Source organism: Erpetoichthys calabaricus, chromosome 2, assembly GCF_900747795.2.
Source record: "Erpetoichthys calabaricus chromosome 2, fErpCal1.3, whole genome shotgun sequence".
In the NCBI taxonomy this organism is placed as follows: Eukaryota; Metazoa; Chordata; class Cladistia; order Polypteriformes; family Polypteridae; genus Erpetoichthys; species Erpetoichthys calabaricus.
In genome coordinates, this window is record NC_041395.2 from 35,395,595 (window position 1) to 35,416,499 (window position 20,905).

A 20,905-nucleotide genomic window follows, 5' to 3' on the forward strand; every position below is an offset into this window, starting at 1 on the left:
ACTTTATATTAATTGATTTTCAGAAAAGTATTTGTTTAAGCATTAATATATATGTCAGCATAATTCTTCCCTCCCAATAACATTTTTTTGTCGGTGTTGTAACACGAGAGATGTTATCCCATCCAACATTCGATCATACCAAACTATAATTAATGTAAGAATAGCACAAAACAAATATCATGAATAATGTTTTTGACACTTTTTGTCATGTATGCCAGATTTTCCAAGCCTTGCAAAGATATTTTTTTGCCTTTTTCTTTTTTGTATTCCATGAAAAAAGATCATTGTTTTTGGCAAAACATAATGCTTGATTTTATGTTGTTTTTGAGTGGGTTAGAAGTTAGAAGTCGATATTTGTTGTAAGATGGAAGAAAAGGAATGAACTAGGAGTTTCAAAGTACATACAGAAAACACAAAAAGCTGCAAAAGCACCTCCAATAATTCCCACTACTAAGGAATATACCACCAAAACATGGCTAGATAAACAGGCAAACATACAAACTTCATAAAAATATAAAGGTTTTATTCTTCAAAAAATATGCTGTGTAATGCTGTGAAGCTCTGAAGAGCACAATGGCAAAATGGAATGTCTGAGAAACTCAAGGCAATCCAAGCAAACAAAGTCCAAAAACAGAATCCCAAGGTGAAGTAAAAAAAAAACTGAGCAGAAAGTCAAAAAATCCAATAAATCACAATAAGCAAAAGTCATAGGAAAAGCACAAAACTCAACCAAATTCCCTAGCATATTTGAAATGAACTTCCAGAAACCAGACCCTTCAGATTTATTGGGCAGATGTCAGTTCCTGACAGCGATTGGCAGGGGGCTCCACCTCATAACCCAGGCAGCTTACATACATAGACACAATCAAAAACAAAGAAAAATGCAAATAATCAGCAAAGTAACAATTTCAAAAGTGTTTTTGGGACTTACATACATGCTTAGGGACAAATACTCAATGACTATATATATATATATATATATATATATATATATATATATATATATATATATATATATATATATATATATACATATATGTATATACAGTATGTATGTATATTTATATATATGTCAATGTCAATTTATTTATATAGCACATTTAAAACAACATAGTCATGCTGTGGCCAAAGTGCTTTACAATAATAGAATAAAAGAAAAACAAAACAATTAACATAAATAGAAATAAAATATATGAACATAAAATAAAATACATAATAAATAGAAGCAATGTTGTATACATAAAAAATAGAAGTAATGTTATATAATCACAAAGAGGAAACCGTCAATATTACTGAAGGTCACAGAATGCAAGTGAATAGAAATGAGTCTTTAATCTTGTTTTGAACAGTTCAATTGTAGACGACTCCTTTATATGATGAGGTAAAGAGTTCCACAGGCGAGGAGCAGCAGCTGCAAAAGCCCTGTTCCCCTTGGTTTTACACTTGGTACGAGGGACAACCAGAGACAGCTGACCAGAAGATCTAAGCACTCTGGATGGCTGGTGTAAAACACACAGTTCAGATAAATAGGCAGGAGCAAGCCCATGAAAAGATTTAAAAACTAGCAGCAAGATTTTACAATCAATTCGAAAACTGACAGCAGCCAGTGTAAAGAATCTAAAATAGGAGAAACAGAGTCATACTTTCTTGCCCCAACCAGAAAGTGAGCGGCAGCATTTTGGACCAATTGTAACCTGTGTATCAGGGATTTTTTAATCCCAGAATACAGCGAGTTGCAGTAATGGAGGCGAGAAAAAATAAACACATGAGTAGCTATCTCAAGAGTATATATATAACTTAAGAAGAACATATTCATAATAAACAAGACTTTACACCCAATCCCCCCCCCCCCCCCATCCTGACCACACTGACTTAGCCACCTCACCCTCCACATAATTTTTTCCTATATATTGCCTTTGATTCTTGTAAGTCTAAGCATTATCCTCTGATGAAGACCCCTGGGTTGAAAGCTCAGGAATAAAAACTACTTTATGATACGTGATTCATTTTTCTCTCTTCGTGGATCTCCAGCTGCAAATATATCCAGAAAGGGAGAAAAATGAATGTACATACACTTCATGATCAGCTAAGGATATTTAGAAGACAGACATATTCTTTATAAACTGAGAACTGTAACCTCAGTTCTGAAATTAACATTGGGGCATTTTTCAAATGTATAAAATGTTGATGCTACATTTCTGTAGCATTTCATATATAAAGAAACATAGTTTCTTGAAGTGCCACCAAATTGCTGTTGTTACCCTTTTCATGGCGATTTTCTGACATTCGATAGGATAACTTTGGCTTATCTCCACACAAGGAAAATTAACTTTGCTGTCTCAACTAGTTGGTAAAAGAAGCAGAATTTGTGCTCCATGAGAAATTCCTTGTTTCTGCTGATCAAATTTAGTTTCTTAATAATAATAATACATTTTATTTATATAGCGCCTTTCCCATGCTCAAGGCACTTACAGAATAAATAAAGAACGACAGAATATACAGTATATAGCATTGTACAAACCAGATAAATAAACAAAGAAGATTAAGACAGTAAATTCTGAAAAAAAAACAGACAACATAATTGATGGTCGCACACACACACACACACACAGGTTACATTAGCATCTTGACAGAGAAGTAAACTGAGAGAAGGGTAATAAAGTCAAGTAGAGCTAAAAGCCTTCCTGAACAGATGAGTTTTGAGTTGTTTTTTAAAAGAATTCATGGAGTCAGCTGACCTGATTAATTTTGGTAGGTCATTCCAGAGTCTGGGTGCTATACAGCTGAAGGCCCTGTCACCCATGGAGTGTAGATTAGTGAGGGGCACAACAAGATTACCAGAATCAGAGGACCTTAGTGGGCGGGCAGGCACATAGTGATGGAGAAGGTCACTGATGTAGTTTGGTGCGAGGTTATTTAAAGCTTTGTAGGTTATTAGTAGGATTTTATATTCGATTCTGTAGGACACAGGGAGCCAGTGAAGACGGAGCAGGATGGGTGTGATGTGCTCGCTGCTGCTGGTTCGAGTAAGGACTCTTGCAGCTGAGTTTTGAATAAGCTGGAGCTGTGATAGAAGATTAGAAGGGGCACCTGCCAGTAGGGAATTACAATAATCGATGCGGGATGTGATAAAAGCATGGACAAGTTTCTCAGCATTAGAGAAGGAGAGGAAGGAGCGAACACGGGATATGTTACGGAGGTGAAAGTAAGAAAGCTTCTTAATGTGATTTATGTGGGCGGAATAAGTGAGGGAGGAATCAAAAATGACACCAAGATTTTTTACAGTAGAGGCAGGTCTGATGAGATCACCGCCAAGATGGACTGGGAAGGAGCTCATTTTATTAAGTTGCATTTTAGTCCCAATTTGCAGGAGTTCAGTTTTATTGCAATTTAATTTTAAAGAGTTCTACTTCATCCAGGTTTTAATTTCACTAAGGCAGGTTGTGAGCTGAGAAAGCTCTGATGAAGTTCCACTTTTAACATTGAAGTAGAGCTGAGTATCATCTGCATAAAAATGATAACCCAATCCATAACTACGGATAATATGGCCAAGGGGAAGCATATAAATACAGAAAAGCAGAGGACCGAGGACTGAGCCCTGAGGGACTCCTTGTGTGACTGGCGCTGAGCTGGATCTGCTGTTGCCAAGACTAACAAAGTCTTGCCTATCAGTCAGATAGGACTTGAACCACTGGAGGGCAGTGCCAGAGATACCCAGCATGTTCTCCATTCTGGACAGTAGGATGTCATGTCTGACAGTGTCAAATGCTGCACTGAGGTCTAACAGAATTAATATTCTAGTTTGTCCAGAGTCTGCTGCCATAAGCAAATCATTGGTTACCCATAGCAGAGCAGTTTCACAGCTGTGCCGCGCCCTGAAACCAGACTGAAAGGGTTCCATCAAATTATTAGAGGTTAGGTAATTGGTGAGTTGGGAAGCTACAACACGCTCAAGAACTTTTGACAGGAAAGGTAAGTGGGAAATAGGCCAGAAATTGTTAAGATTGTCAGCATCAAGGCCAGACTTTTTTAACATTGGGGTTACAGAAGAAATTTTAAAAGTGAGCGGCACAGAGCCAGTGTCAAGGGACGAGTTTATTATTGTTGTAACAGTCGGGATTATGGCATGAAGGCAGGATTTAAGTAGTGTGGTGGGGATGGGGTCCAGTACACAAGTAGTCGGCATTATCTTACAAAGCAGGTTATTAACAAACGCAGATGTGACTGGTGAGAACTTAGAGAAGGAGCTGGATGGAGTGGGAAAACAGGGAGAGATATAAACAGATGATGTATTTATGTTAGTTGAATTATTTAGATCTTTAATTTTGTTACGGAAAAAGTGAAGGAATTCCTCACAGACTTCAGTAGAAGAGGTAGTTGGACCAGATGCGGGTTCGAGTAGTTTATTAACTACAGAGAACAAAACCCTTGGGTTATCATGGCCACTTTCTATTATTCTGCCATAATGGGTGTTCTTGGCAGAAGTTAGTGCTTCTCTGTAAGCTCTTTGGTGGTCAGAGAAAGCCTGGATGTGCACGGTGAGGCCAGTCTTACATGACATTCTCTCAAGGCGTCGGCCAGCTGCTTTCATAGATCGCAATTCTGAGTTATACCAAGGAGCTGAGCGTTTAAAGGAAACCTCCTTATGTTTTAAAGGAGCTGTTTTATCTAATGCTGAGTGAAGGGCTGTGTTATAGTGGTGAACAAAACTATTTAGTGTTGATGGAATAGGTGCAGACAGTAAAAGATCAGAAATGGATCCAGAAAGGATAGAGGGACAGATATTTTTAAGGTTTCTGTAAGAAATTTGTCGTTTACAGGTAAGAGGTGGGAGAGGTAATGAGACAGTGAAAAATACTGCTTTATGGTCAGAGAGTCCCAAATCAGTGCTGTAAATGTTGGCAACAGATAGTCCAGAAGTGCAGATCAGGTCCAATATATGACCACCAGAATGGGTTGGAGAATCAACATGTTGTGTCAAGTCAAAACAGTCCAGTAAGGACAGGAATTTATTTCTCAGTTTAGATGTGGGGGTGTCAATATGGATGTTGAAATCACCAAGAAGGATAATTCTCTGAGAGTAAGAGCTTAGGTGGGTCAAAAGTTCAATCAGATCGGATAAGAAGGATGCATTGTATTTTGGGGGACGATAAAGAACAATGAGTGAAGATAGTTACAGGTACTGAATTTCCTGCTTCAAATAAGGCAATCAATTTAAGGACTGCAGGGTTATTCAGTCACTCAGTCTTACTTTATTATATTTTTATTTTATTAATTTTCATTGTAATCATTCCATACAAATAGATCAATTTATAACCCAACAAAATTGAAGACAAATCAAACCCCACCCCTGAGAAGGAGAACTTAGCTAAAGGAAAATTTTCCTTTAGCTAAGCTCTTACTTTATTTAGTAGCGTTAGGAGTGCAGATAAATTGTGATCAGCTAACAATTGATGAAAGTGGATTAACAATATAATGTGACAACACAGAAGAATAAGGAACAATAGAAGCAATCTAAATATTTCCAAGTGTTTTGAGTAGCGTCCTGTTAGTGGTTGAATCTCAGCTTGGACCTGTTGCAATGGGGATCTTCTCAGACCTGGCACCTTTATGTTGTGTGTTTGGACTACTAATGCCATGAGGTCATTTTAGATTTCTGAAGTACTAGGGTGTTGTACCGTGTTAGCCATTATGGATGTAATGAGAGGTGAAGCAAAATGACCCCTTTTATTGGCTAACTAAAAAGATTACAATATGCAAGCTTTCAAGGCAACTCATGCCCCTTCTTCAGGCAAGATGTAATACAAAAACTGGAATTCCCTGTATGTACAGTATATACACACTAGGACAGGTACAGCATTGGAAAACCCTTTAAGTGAGACATCTTAGATGTAAAAAAATTAATAGACCTCTCCTGGCTAAGATTCGTTTAGCAAGAGAGGAGAACAATCAAGACTCAAGATCTTTTGATAAGATAACTGTCCCAACAAAATCTTTTGAGGTTTTTGATGAGTTTTTCCATACAATGTGGAGCTGTAGTCAGGATGTCTGGGTCAGTCAGAGAGATGTAAATAATCCTCATATCTTATTATAAAACTCTTGTCTCTATTTAAACCATGGTGTGATGTGTTCAATTTTAGCATGAGTTTAACTTCCCATTCTTTTCTTTCTTGGTGTGTTTTGAAGTTGCCCATAAGCACTGTGACTTTAAAGTCCTTCTCACGGTGTCCTTGGCTGTTGAAGTGATATTCTACAGGAACATTCCTATTGCCATATTTAATGTGGAACCTGTGTAAATTCATTCTTTGTCCAGCTTCTCCCACATAGAGGGTAGTGTCGGGACATTTCATACAGAGAATTAGGTAGACCACATTAGATGATCTGCAGGAAAATTATCCCTTTTATCCGGTGTTCTAGTCGACAGTGTGGTATAACTACACAATCTGTATCATAAATGTAACAACACGTTTTGCATCTTTTCTGTAGGCAGGGGGATGTACTACTGTTTGTTCACCCAGGGAACTTCAGACAATTATTTGCTGCAGGTTTAGTGGTTGTATGTATGCCAGGAGATGAGGGTCATAACATCTCTCAGGGTTTCATTATCAAGAATTTGATTTCTCAAGTATAATTTCAAGAATATCACGATTGTCCAGCGTTAGATTAGAAAACAGCTTGTCAGAAGTGGGATTTGAACCCACGCCTCCAGGGGAGACTGCGACCTGAACGCAGCGCCTTAGACCGCTCGGCCATCCTGATTTGATGACACTATTTAAAGTGGAACCAAATTACTGTCCTTACCCTTTTTATAGTGATTTAGTGATATACGATGGAACGGTTTTAATGCGGATCACATAAATAATCTTACGACACATCATAGCCAGAGTTAAATGCAGGCAAACCCCCAAAAGGTTGCTTCTTCCCACAAATGTTTAGATTTTCTTTTTTAATGCCACAACGAATATACATATGATGATTATCGAAAACGAACATTAAATCCATCCTCGAAAAGCAATGCTCACCTTCACCACGTCTGTCCTTAAAACAGAGGAACATTCTGTAGCCTACTACATAAATTACTTATTGTACTTGCTTACTATTTAAAACTGAGCCTGAGAAAGGTCACTTCAACTTGTATATTTTGTATTCTGTATTTTTCTCTTTTACGTGTCAAATAGTTGCTCCTGTCGCTAAAACAGACCCTCAAGTGCCTGTTTAAATGACTGCAAAGAGGCGTGCGTGGATGCGTGACTCCATGTCGCATGTGCAAACAGCATCGCAGAGTTCTGACCAAAACTCAGACACGCGAAACACACACCTCGTGACAAAATATTTAATAAAAAAAATGTTTTTGATTATGTAATGAAATCATAAAAAGTGCTTCAATTGTTCCATCCGTCCATCCATTTTTTAAACCCACTTATCCAGAGCAGAAACGCAGGTAAGCTTATTGTGCGCAAGGCAGGAACGATCGCTGAACAGGACGATAGCCCATCGCAGGATGAATACACACACACGCATACACGCACACACACACGCACACACACACACATATCAGGGGCCACTATAGCATCGCCAATCTTTATGCATCTTTATGCAAACGTTATGCATATATTTTCTAATTTGCCATTCCCATATCTTTAACGAAATTGTGTACTTTTTCAAAATGTTAAAGTTCTAAAGGCTTTACTGTGATATTTAGGTTATGTTGTAATTTTGTATTACGAGCAATGTATGATATGTGACTTGGGATATTATGTAAATATGATATTTTTTATGGTTCGTCAAACTATCGCGGCTTCACTGAATGGCGAGAGGGATGTGTAGCGCATGTTAACACAATCGTCTTATCAGTTGTCGAGACCACTGTAGTACACAATCAGGGCAGCTGTGTGGCACATGTGTACAGACGCCGTTTTCATCCCTACCGTTGTCACTTCCTCTACCTCTTCATATCTGAAATCATTCTTGAGGCAGATTGAAGACTTAAGTGCCAGCTTAAGTGAAAAATTAAGGAAAACGTAATAAGTGCAACACAAACACTGACTTAATCAGTTTTAACGCGAAAAGATGTCAATGGAAGAAGAGAAGAAGCGGGCCACTAGGGTGGAGAAAAGAAGAGCTGCGTATCATCCTCTGAGCAAATGAATGCTAAACGTACAGAGACAGAGTATGAAAACTAGGAATGCTCAAGTCAAGTGTATTCACTGAACATTATCGTGCATTGTGCCGTTACTCGTATTTATATATATGCTAAGTATATAAACATTTCCATTTGCAATATTTCCAAATATTTATTTTCACCTATACTTCAAATTAATTAAATGTCAACATCAACTAGAATATATGACTTTCCATATTTTGCAAATACATACAAACACAAGGCTGTGCACTATTATTTATTCGTTCTTATTGTGCTTTCATTTTTATTGTACCCCTCTTGATTATCTGTGCAGCTATGTGAGAGCTTGGTAAAGGTGCTATATAAGTAAATGAAATGCATTATTATTTGTTGTAATCCTGATTCAGTAGAATGGGCAGGCAGTTTTTGTTCAAGTGTGATGTTTAACTATGCTTGTTGTACATGTGTTCCTTGACAAATCAATCATTAATTAAAGGGTTTTGTTTAATCAAAAAGAAAAATAAACAACTACATCTGCAATTTAGGATTCAAAGCACCATTCGTTGATGAGAAAGTTTTAAAAAATTTTTTTTAGAGATTTTTTCTTCCCTTCAGCAATGTGCTGCAAGTGGCATTCGAACCCTTGTCCGTGCAGTAATTTGTGGTAGATAATCTCTCAAAAATCACAGCTATAGCTCAACTCACGGGTGCAGTCCTTGGTGCAGTGGTTAGAGCACTGGACTTGTAAACCAGGGGTCATCATTGGAGCTTTGATTATTATTCTTTGAAAGAAAACTGGAGATATTGTACTTCAAACAGTTTAACAAAATAATTTCAGTGTCGACATTTCAAACTCAAACCTTTCCAAAAACTCATTAGAAGAGCCCAACAAGGCCATTTTGGGTCTCTGTGGCACTTGGTGCTTTGCTTAGTTCCACTCAACAGCATGTGCTATGTAGTGTTAGCCAGCACTGATCTAATGAATTGTTGCTCATTTTACTGATGTTTCATTTACTTGTAGATAGATGTACTTAGGAGGTAATAATTACCAATTGCTGTTTTAGCCTTTGTGTTTTGGAACCCTATTAAACCAAATGTGGCATGTGATATAAATGAGTTTATCTCCACATTAATAAAATTAACCTCACTGACTTACAAAGTGGTGCTAGAGTTGACCATCTCAAGGGACTACACAGAATTGGCTCCCTACTGTGGAGCAAGGCAGGAATGTGGGTGAGTAGAATGTTGTTAGTAATTACTAGCTGTGTGTTTAGCATAAGCATTTGCCCCCTGGTTTTCCTCATACATCTCAAAGTTAGAGTGTTTGGTTAGTTGAATAGTTAAAAGAGTCTCAGTGTAGTGCGACTATATCAGTTGAGTGCTATCAGCACGTAGTTCTTTGCATCTAATGCTGCGGAACCACCTGTGAAACGCTAAATTCTGAGGCTTTAGTGAACACATGATGGGATATGTAGCGAGGATTAATACTATTGTGTGTTTTTTTCGTTTCAGTGGGTCATCTTTATCAGTTTTTATTTAAGCTTTCTTTTGAGATCTGAATATTTAGCTAGATAGATAGATAGACAGATACTTTATTCATCCCGTCAGGGAAATAGAGGCATCAAGTAGCTCAAAAGCATCAGTACAAATAGTTAAAAATTACAATAAAAGCAAGGACAACAAACATAAATAAATAGTAAAAAAAAGTACAAATGAGTCATTATTACAGTGTTGAAAGGTAGAGTGGTAACCAGGTCATGAATGAGGGATGAGAGTTTGATAAAAAAGAGAGACTTTTAAGAGCTGACATGGAAGAAACACGGAAGAGCTGTTTTATGATGCGTAACTGTTGCAAAGTATATGTATAAATATGTAAATTAGATACTTAAGTTTGTGGAATATATTTTGTAAATTATATTGTATATTATAATAGTTGTGATGCAGTCTTATTGTAGATAATATTTTCTTTTCAAGTGCAACTTTATTTTATTTATTTTGATCTCAATGTCTTTATGCATAAGTATACAAAGTTGGCCTAAACAGAAGGGTGCTGTGGTCACATGATCATGTTCATCGGTGGAGCGGAAATGTACATATTGAGACACTTAATGAACACTAAGCTGAAGAAAGGTGTTTTTCTTTAATAAGATGGACATGAGTGTGGTATCAAAGAGACTGTAATAAAGACTCCTGAATTTCTGGTCAGAAGGTGTATACGGTATGTTTTAATTTTCTGATCCCTACACCTGTGTAACTCATTATTTTATTTTTTTTAATTGACTATCATTATTTTATTTTAGTTTTTCACGGTGTTTGAGAGCTGTAAAAGAGAGAGAAAACAAATAAATACTCTTCAGACATCAGTCTGATCATGGTCTCACCTGTACCTGGAGAAAACTTTCAGGAGCAGCTACATAATAAGAGAGACAGGCTTTTATTGGTCTGGTCTCTCTGATAGCTGTCATGCTCGGGGAGTAGCTGTTGTTGTAGTGGATCGGCTTCTTCTGATGGTGTCCGATGTCACTCCTTTCAATGAGCGTATTATGAGACTCAGATTACAGCACTCCCTGGGTGCCTTGCCTGTTGTCACGGTGTATGCTTCGACCATGGTGAGTGATGTTTAAGTGAGGGAGACATTTTATTCGCAACTTCGCTTGGTGGTTGATGAGTGCCCGTGAGATGACACTCCTGTGGTCATGGGTGACTTCAATGCAACCACTGGCACTGACAGGGCTGGCTATGAGGATTGTCTCGGTCAATCACTGAGAGGAGTCACAGCACACGGCTTGATGGCAAGTCTGATCTGTAATGGGAACTGAGAAGAATGGCTACGAGGGCTCCCAGGGCAGATAAGGAGGTGTTTGTTAGTGAATCTGTGAGCAAGTGACACACCATCTGTGGTCTAATGACCCACGTCCTACTTACAGAGGAATCAAAGTATTATGCACATCCAACTCTGTTCCTCAGAGAGTCACAGTCAGGGCTGCTGATGGAACGGTCCTTGCGGAATGACACTGCAGTTGTGACCCACTGGGCTGGCTACTTTGAACAGCTATTTAAAGCTGATCCTCAGGATAAGATGTTGGATATCTCTGGGTCCACAGTTCTTGAGGCTGATCCTCCAATTAGCTGTGAACCACCCAATCTGATTGAGATTGCACATATGGTGAACCAGCTGAGGGGAGGAAAGGCTGCAGGGATCTGTGGTATCTGGTGTGAACTTCTCCAGGCTGGTGGTAAGTCTGTCCTCCTGGCATTGCAAGCAATCTTTGCTTCCATTTGGAAGACCATTTCAACAGACTGGAAAATGGAAGTTGTCATCCCTATCTGGAAAGGGAAGGGTGATCGCCTGGATTGCGGCAACTACAGGGGGATAACACTTCTCTCGGTGCCGGGTAAGGTCCTTGCTAGGGTCATCCTCAATAGGATCCGTGAATACTTGCTCACCTACCAGTGACTGGAACAGTCTGGTTTTACGCCTAAGAAGTCTACCATCGACCGCAGCCTGGCACTGACAGTTCTCATGGAGCTCAAATGCAAATATCGGCAGAGTTTATTTGCAACCTTTGTCGATTTTCATAAACCGTTTGACTCAGTTGATCGAGCTGCCCTTTGGGACATCCTGAGAGTTTGCAGGATCCCTTCAAGATTGCTGGATATCATGGCCGGCCTGTACACTGGTACTGTGAGTGCTGTGCAGAGTTGAGTTTTTCCCAGTTGATTCTGGAGTTCGTCAGGTGTGTGTTCTTGCTCCAACTCTGTTGAATGCTTGCATGGACTGGGTGTTGGGCAAGGTCATGGGGTCCAGCGGCTCTGGGGCATCTGTTGGTGAAGAAAGATTAACAGATCTTGACTTTGCTGATGATGCTGTGATCTTGGCAGAGTCAATGAAGGCTCTGATCAGGGCTCTCGAGAGACTGAGCGAGGAGTCTGAGTGTCTGGGCTTGTGAGTGTCCTGGATAAAAACCAAGATCCAGGCCTTTAATGACCTCTTGGGCACAGCCATCAACAGTGTGTCTCATTGCGGAGAGAGTGTTGACCTTGTTGAGAGGTTTACTTACCTTGGCAGTGACATTCATGTCTCTGGTGACTCTTCTTGAAGTCAGTAGACGGATTGGGAGAGCATTGGGGGGTCATGAGGTCGCTGGTAAGGGGTATGTGGCACTCCTTTAGAGTCTTTAGAGTCCTGGTGCTTCCTGTCTTGCTATGTGGTTGCGAGACATGGACATTATCTAGTGACCTGAGATGAAGACTGGACTCCTTTGGTACAGTGTCTCTTCAGAGAATCCATGGGTACTGCTGGATTGATTTTGTGTCAAATGAGTGGTTGCTCATGGAGTCCTGAATGAGGCACATTACCTGCATTGTGAGGGAACGTCAGTTACAACACTTTGGCCATGTGGTGCGATTATCCCAAGTGTGATCCGGCTCGCAGGATCCTTATTGTTGGAGACCCGAGTGGCTGGACCAAGCCAAGGGAACACCTATGTAACACCTGGCTGCGGAAGATCGAGGGTCATTTCTGGAGGGTGGGACTGGACCGCGTGTCCTCCTGGGAGGTTGCCAACCAGGATCCCGAGCTGTTTTGTCGTGTGGTGCGTGTGGCAATGCACTGTGCCAGTGCATGCTCCCCAACCTGACCTGGCATGAACCTGAACCTGGAAGAGACAGATTTTGCACCCACATGAGACAATATTATATACAAGGTATGCCTGTATACATTTATCGATCCATCCATTTTCTTAACCCACTTATCCTGTACAGGGTTGCAGAGCAGCTGGAGCTTATCCCAGAAAGCACTGGGCACAAGGCAGGAACAACACCTAGACAGAGTGACAGTCCAATGCAAGATGAATGTCTAAGTGCTGTCATGTGAGTGGGAATAGCGTCTAATCTAAAGAGTCTTGTAAGCTGTAACTGCTATATCTAGTCATGATCACAATAACTCACACAATATTAAATTCACAGCAAAGCTTAGTATTTTGTTAATTTCTGTCTGGAAGCATTTTATTTATTAATTATGCCTTTAGTATATGACCTCCAGAAAAATAAATAAATCACCTGACTTTTTTCCTGTCATGTGAAGACAGTTTATTCAGTTGTCAGCTGTGTGTTGTGATTGTTCTGGTAGTACAATCTATAATGTTCATTTTGCCAATTATAATGAAATTCTTAGCAATCTCTATCTTAAAGATGCATTTTAGGCAGAAATTACAGTTAGCACTCAACAGTACTTTTAAGTGTGTACTGTATATCTTCAGCCAATATAAGGCAGTTGCTAGGTAACAAAACAAAGGGGGGAGGGTTCTGCATAGAAAATTGAAAGTTTTCCTGTGTAGGGGACACATTATGTGTATATTGGTGTGTGTTGGCATTTCTTTGTGTGGGAAATGGGCAGCATGTCACATTTTTTTGAAATGCACTGCACACCTCTGGGGTGCTATGGTGATGGGAATGACAAGCATAAATAAAAAAATAGAATTGATTTTTTAGTGTGCTGCTGATCACCTGTATTGCACAAATGAACATAAAAGTGTGAATGAGGATGTATGGGGCAATATTCCAGGGGGGGCACTCTTTATAGTTAATTTTGTGTTTCACAATTGCCTACAAGATAAATTTTAGTGCCAATTTTGTGAAACTGTAAGGAAATGGAAACTTACCTGTTTTACTAGCTACTTTATTTCCCAAAAAATGTATTTCCATCCAAGTGGGAATACTCTGCTTGGATCAGTTCTATTGTAAATGCCCAGCAGATTCACGTGGGTGGGAAAAACAATCGGCCTGCTTTGTCTAATTAGCAGTATTATAGCAGTCTAGCAGTATTATAAAACCAGTGTGTTATAAAGTCAATATCTGTACTTATTTCAAGTATGTGTCATGGTTATTGCATACAACCAATATTGTAATTTTTAGCTCTTGTTTTCATTTTACATTTCTTGCAGGACTGTTCCTTTCTTCTCACCCAATACCTAAGTTTTAGAGCTCATAAAACCAGTTGAAAACAATGAAAATTAAAACAACAAAATTCTTTGATATGAAGATAAATCACAGTGAAACGTCTCAAAAGTCACGCTTTGTGCTGACATTCAGAAAAAGAAGCAGAATTTGAGGTCCATGAGAAATTCCTTGTCTCTGCTGATCAGATTCAATTTCGTGCAGATAGTCAGAGGCACTGAATTCACTGCTTCAAATAATGCAATCCATTTAGGAATTGCAGGGTTAATCAGCCACTCAGTCTTATTTTATTTAGTAGCCTTAGGATTGTACATAAATTGTGATCCACTAACAGTTCATGAAAGTGCATTAACAATACGATGTGACCATACGGGCACTGTGGCACCGTGGGTAGTGCTGCTGCCTCGCAGTTAGGAAACCTGGGTTCACTTCCTACTTCACTCCCTGTGTGGAGTTTGCATGTTCTCCCTGTGTCTGCATGGGTTTCCTCCCACAGTCCAAAGACATGCAGGTTAGGTGCACTGGTGATTTTTTGCCCTGCCCGGGGTTTGTTTCCTGTCCTGTGTTGGCTGGGATTGGCTCCAGCAGACCCCCGCGGGTTGGATGATGTGAACATACACATAAAAATAATGAACAACTGAAGCAAAGTAAATATTTCCAAGTGTTTTGGGTAGCGCCCCCTCCCAGTCTGGACCTGTTGCAATAGGGATCTTCTCGTATCTTCTTATGCTGTTGTGTTTGGAATTGAAGACAGGCGACTACTTCCGTGTGGTGGTCAGTTTACATTCTGAAGGAAAGGATGGGCGTTATACAGAAATTTCGGTGATGATAGATTTCAGAAATATCACGATCGGAAAAACAACTTGTCAGAAGTGGGATTCGAACCCACGCCTCCAGGGGAGACTGCGACCTGAACGCAGCGCCTTAGACCGCTCGGCCATCCTGACTTAAAGAGGAACCAAATTACTCTTTTAATAGTGATTATACTTTTTTTAAATCGAAATTAAACCTATTTTATACCCTTTTAATTGCGGATTAGTGACATTCAATGCAATACCTTTGTCGTAGATTACATAAACACGTAGATTACATAAACAACCTTATCTCCACACGAGGAAAATGAACTTCGCAGTCAACCTAGCTGGTGAGCTACATGTTCGACACTTGCAACCGCGATACAGGCTTCGTTTCACATTACTGTGACGCAAGCAAGTGAGTAGAAGCGTTTATTGTAATTACTAATTACATTAGCATTGGTCATTTATCACCTGCAGTTTGAACTGGCCCCGAATAATTCGTGTGGATCGGTGAGTGTGCTCGATTATAAACAGGCGCCGTGTCTTGAGTAACTTTCGACTTTGCACCCAATACTGCACCACCTTAGGCGTGGTTGGCAACAGATGCACTATGTTATTAAAAACTCGTGTAACTCCAATAACAGGTTACTTTTTCCGCAAATGTTTGTAATGCCACAACTAATGTAAGTATGTTGATAATCAATGAATACGATCATTAAATCCATCCTCCCTAAGCAATACCAGTCCTTAAAATGTTCTGTACTATATAGATTGCGGACTTGTTTACTATTTAAAATTGAGCTTGAGAGAGGTCATTTCTACTTGAATGTTATGTATTCTGTATTTTACTCTTTTACGTGTCAAATAGCGCTGCCCGGCCCCTGTCGCTAAAACATATCGACATTAGGCTATGTAAATGACACCAACGGGGCTCGAGTGGGTGCGTGTGTCTGTGTCGTAAATGCAAACAGCCGTGCAAAGCAGAGTTCTGAGCAAAACTATACAAAAATATCTATTTGATACAGTAAATAAAAATCCGTCCAATTTCTAAACCTACTTATCCGGAGCAGGCACGCGGGGCCGCTTATCAGGCTCAAAGCAGGAACGAACTGGAAGACAACCCATTGCAGGATTAACACACACACACACACACATCAGGGGCCACTTTAGCATAGCCAATCCACGTAACTTGTCATTCAGAACAGTCCAGTCTCAGAACGCCATGACTGTATTTTCTAACGTGTTTAAAAAATAATAACGTGCTTATTTTTCCTTTAAGAACAATACGAAGACAAAAAGTGTTCTATGACTTCAATGTCTGTTAAAGTTCTAAACGCGTTGTTGTAATATTTAGGTTATATTACAACTTTATATTACGAACAATATATGATATGTGACTTGGAGTATGATGTAAATATACAGCAGTTAAGATTATGATTTTTTTTTTTATAGTTCGTCAAACTCCGCCCATGTGCAGCACCTGCGCAGTCTCGTGCTATTCTTTTATTACACGGCTTCCGTGAGTGGAGTGGGGGATGTGTAGTGCTTATTAACACCATCGACTTTTTCGGTTCTCGAGGACGCTGTAGTGCACATTCACCACATTAAAGTTTTCTGTTGAGTTCGAAGTGCGGGCACATCGCAGAGCAACGCTGACAATTGGCCACGACGCCTCCGTTTTCATTAAGGTCCTAATTACCTGACGCCTCACCCACTTTCGCCGAGTCACCGTAACATTGGTGATTATGGAGCCACTTTTTGGGACCTTAACACTTGTAACACTCGAGTGAAAAAGACTCCTGAATAATGACATTAAACAGTGAGGTGTCTGCCAATAGCGATTTTCGCAATCTACTCTAAGATTGTTTATCGCGTGTAATCGTCCGTAATTAACCACTTTTTCCAGTCCTGTTAGTCGGAAACCAGTGTCACAGTATCAAAGTTTAATTTCTGTATATATAATTTCTTGGAACCCTTTTTCTGCCAATAAAATAAAAATATAACAATAATCAAGATGTTTCTAATACAAATTAATGCATACTGTAATGTTAAAAATGCATAAGATGGTGTTGTTACTTTCCCGTATCATTTACAATCTTAAAACAGATCAAAATGCAGTTATGTTTAACTTATGATACTTTACTTGCGATTTTAATAAATGTAGCTCTCCGTCAAAGGTATTTATGTATAGTGATCATACAAAAACCTGTGTGTATATCTATTTAAAAAAAGGCAAAGCCACATCCTTAACCACCTCCTTTCAAAAGTTTTGTAGGAAGGCAGGCTCCATAGCTCAGTGGTTAGAGCACTGGTCTTGTAAACCAGGGGTCGCGAGTTCAATTCTCGCTGGGGCCTTGATTATTATTATTTGAAAGAGAGATGTCATATTTCAAACAGTTTCACAATACAGTAATTCCAAAGTCAATTTACCCCGGTGCGAAATTCAGCTCACTTTTTCCTGATTAAATGTGGATACCTGTTTTGTAAGGCAGCTTCTTAAAACTTTGAAATGGTTACAATACATTGTCCTATCGTATGTGTTCATATTTATTACATTTAACGTTGCGCATTGAACGTCTTTTTTATTAAATCTCTACGATCACAACCTAATGTAGAAAAGCACTTGTTTCAACACTAATTAGAGATGCATCCATCAATCCATTTATTATCGGACCAGCTTAAAGTAATCTGCAGCGCGTTAGACTCTGATTGCTCTGGGTGTGTCGCTAGATCACAATCCCTCACAAACAGCAAATCGTCTATTTTTTCATTCATTCGTGTTAGTCGGTATGGATTTACTTGCGTCACCCTCAGTAATTTTGACTGAGCTAATTAATTTTCGCTCTTAGGCAGCGATGTTTGATTAGTGCATGCGACAGAATGTACAATTGCTCAAAAACAGCAGGTGTGGACAATAAAGGAAGTCTGAAACAACAGTAAAAAAAAAAAACAGTCAGTCAAGCTCGTTTGGTTAGCTAGGTTGCCCCAACATGCCACCCAGTTAATTTTTTAAAAGGTGTTAGTGTTATCAACCTAGCTGTTCATTTATTTTGTTCGAGATCCTCTCAATCCGAAGTATAAAGAATTGCTGCCTGTCTTCCTAATTTATACGGAATGTCTTCGAATGTTTCAATATTTGACTGAAAGACTGAGGCTGGATGCCGTTAAAGAGAATTTTGTGGACCTTCATTAGATCTCCACGCATCCACCTTTCTTCAAAACTGAAGAGGACGTGCGCTACAGCACAGGGCTTTTCTCCGCATAGTATGACGTTTATCAGACTCCAGATATGTATTATGCCGTCCGAGTATCACATCTTTTGTTTAGTTAACTACCTAAGAGGAATTTGTTGTTTTGATTGTTTATATACATTGCGATAAAAATGTTATATAAACGTAAATCCCCCATTCATATTTTAGATTTCTAGTTATAACAAGTATTTAAGCTCAAGACAAACCAATACAAAGTCAAAATGGAAAGACAATTAAAACTGCATTTATATACAACTTTTCTCCTCTATTTCAAACCAATGGTGAACCGGTTGTTTGGCAGGTAATTCGTTTTCTTCGTAGTTTTATTATGGTTAATTTAAAATACAAACCTATTTTAGTGGGTAAAGTATCTTGAAAAATTACTCTTTCATTTCTAAATAAGCACAGAAATAAATTAACAACTGCCCGTATTAAAATTCCTAATAATTAAATACATACTTGCATTAGAAATACAAGCGATTAAAGCAGAGGGATATTATTAAACAGAAATAGGTACGCAAGTTGGTGGAGGAGCTGCTAAAAGTCAATGTGCTTCAGTTGTCGTCGGTAATGATAATACGTTTGCAGGAGCTCCAAAAAAATATTTAGCAAAGCCTTATACAGTATATGAACTCCAAACACACACACACACACACAGACACACACTTTCTTATTTCAAGGCGATATACTGGGTTCTCTTAACAAATGCATGCAAGACTCCTTTAACTCATTTGTAAATAAGAATAATTAAATGATGATTCAACTAAGTATTGTAAATTCTCCCAAGTACGCTGTCACATTACAATTTTAATGGACACTGACATCTACGCAATAATATTGCTTACAGTTCAGTAGTATTATTTTCTAAAGATTAGCGAAATCGTTCAGCGTTTTCATGTGACGCTTTCCAGCAAAGCGCATTTTCTTCAAAACCATACGTCACATAGTATACATTTATATATTTTTTTTTGATTAAGATAATATATCGTCGATACTCTCATGTCAATACAATACAACCAATTTAACGCGCATACATAAAACAAAATACCGTATATACATCTGCTCCGCTAAGAAGAGCAGTAATTCAGTTGTGTGTTAACAGTCGACAAATAAATGCAATGCAATGGGACAAGTTTACAAACTGTAAAACTGCATAAACACTCGATGGCCGACAGAATCATGACTGGTGATCACGTAGGAGAAGTCATATTCAGCCAGCATATTAAGTTAGATATACTGGCGATACTTCAGCAAGTAGATTACCATCCAGTTTTATATTAAAGATTCCACGCTCGATTATTAAAGTAAAATAAATTTCACTTATAAGGTAAAGGCAGGGTCAGATCTTCCTTGGCTCGACTAACATTTTCCTTTTTGCGCAGTTATGCTAGGGATCAAATAAGATATGTACAGAATTATTATTCTTTTCAATACATCTGCAGTCTTTATTCATCTTTACTTTTATCTGTTTTCATTTCTGATTCTTCTATGATGCCCTTCTGTGCGAACACCACCTGATCAAAGTTCTGGGCAGCTACCTGTGATATTTGAATGAAAACTGATAGCCCAACCTGTCAAAAGACCAGTTACATTCAATCTTCTGAAACGATGCCTTAAATAAATAATATGTTTTATGTTAGGCAGAATGCCCAGTGGGGGTCGGGGAATATTTTGGCCTTGAGCCCTTACCAATTTTTTTTTTCTCCAGCTTAAATGGAGTTTTTTTTTTTCTTTTCCTCCACCCTGGCCATCTGACCTTACAATCAGACCGTCATTTGGAGACTTAAAAAACAATTCGATATTTTAGGGCTCAGTTTGTCTTAATTATATATCTTTCGTACTCTATGTAAGTGTGAATTGTTTGTTTTTGTATACTACAATACTATTACTATTATTTTTCTGATCTAATTTTACTTTGTCTTTCTTTGCATGCAACTACTACTTTGACTGGCATAATGTGAAGCACTTTGAGACACTTTGTTTGTATGAAAATGTACTATAGAATTAAATGTTATTGTTGAAACACACACCGTTGGTTTGTTTAGCAGCCGGACCCGCTAATTCTGCAGCTCAACGTGCTCCCAGCTGTTTTGTCCTTTGGTCCGCTTACACATGCTGCCCGGCTCTGCCACCCTCACAGAGCCATGCCGGGGTTAAAGCTATCTTCCTGCTCTACGAGCACACGAAAACCACGGTAAACTCGGGGCTCGCCGGAATCTAAGAGTCCAAATTAATGGACTTCCCTCTCACGTCCGGATCCAGGACGCTACACTATTTTTGTATTAGTTAAAGGCTTTGTTCTAACGACCCAATAGCGCCAATATTATTTTAACAAATACTGTCATGTAAATGCGGCTTTCCATCTTACACTCAAATCATTTAAGTACTTTTTCTGTGAAAATTGACGGTAATGTGCAAAATTATCGAGGGTTGTCTTATTTACGGTGAATTCTGAAGAGGGAAGTTATCTTGAGAGAAGTTGCCTTCCATCTAAAAAACTATTATACTTTAATGACCGATGTGAATAAAAAGCTATTAGTTGGATAGTTTAGAAGACTGAATTTTAGGTAGTCGTGGCCGAGTGGTTAAGGCGATGGACTAGAAATCCATTGGGGTCTCCCCGCGCAGGTTCGAATCCTGCCGACTACGTGCGAAATGTTTTAACACTTCGTCGAAATTAGAGTTAAAAGTTGTTTACGAGTCGCTTATATATACGTCACTCTCGCTCACTATATAGTGTTTTCTTCAATCCCAGGAGCAGGATTTATCTCTGTCAC

The 20,905-nt window shown here is 38.9% G+C and overlaps 4 non-coding genes across 4 annotated transcripts; 2 read left to right on the forward strand and 2 right to left on the reverse strand.

The window, feature by feature from the left end:
• Positions 1-6,676: 6,676 nt before the first annotated feature.
• On the reverse strand, positions 6,677-6,759 carry trnal-cag (transfer RNA leucine (anticodon CAG)). Its single transcript has one exon. It is a non-coding gene; the product is annotated as a tRNA-Leu (tRNA).
• An 8,185-nt stretch (positions 6,760-14,944) lies between these two features.
• trnal-cag (transfer RNA leucine (anticodon CAG)) lies at positions 14,945-15,027 on the reverse strand. The gene has a single exon. It is a non-coding gene; the product is annotated as a tRNA-Leu (tRNA).
• A 2,132-nt stretch (positions 15,028-17,159) lies between these two features.
• On the forward strand, positions 17,160-17,232 carry trnat-ugu (transfer RNA threonine (anticodon UGU)). The gene has a single exon. It is a non-coding gene; the product is annotated as a tRNA-Thr (tRNA).
• A 3,463-nt stretch (positions 17,233-20,695) lies between these two features.
• trnas-aga (transfer RNA serine (anticodon AGA)) lies at positions 20,696-20,777 on the forward strand. The gene has a single exon. It is a non-coding gene; the product is annotated as a tRNA-Ser (tRNA).
• Positions 20,778-20,905: the final 128 nt, after the last annotated feature.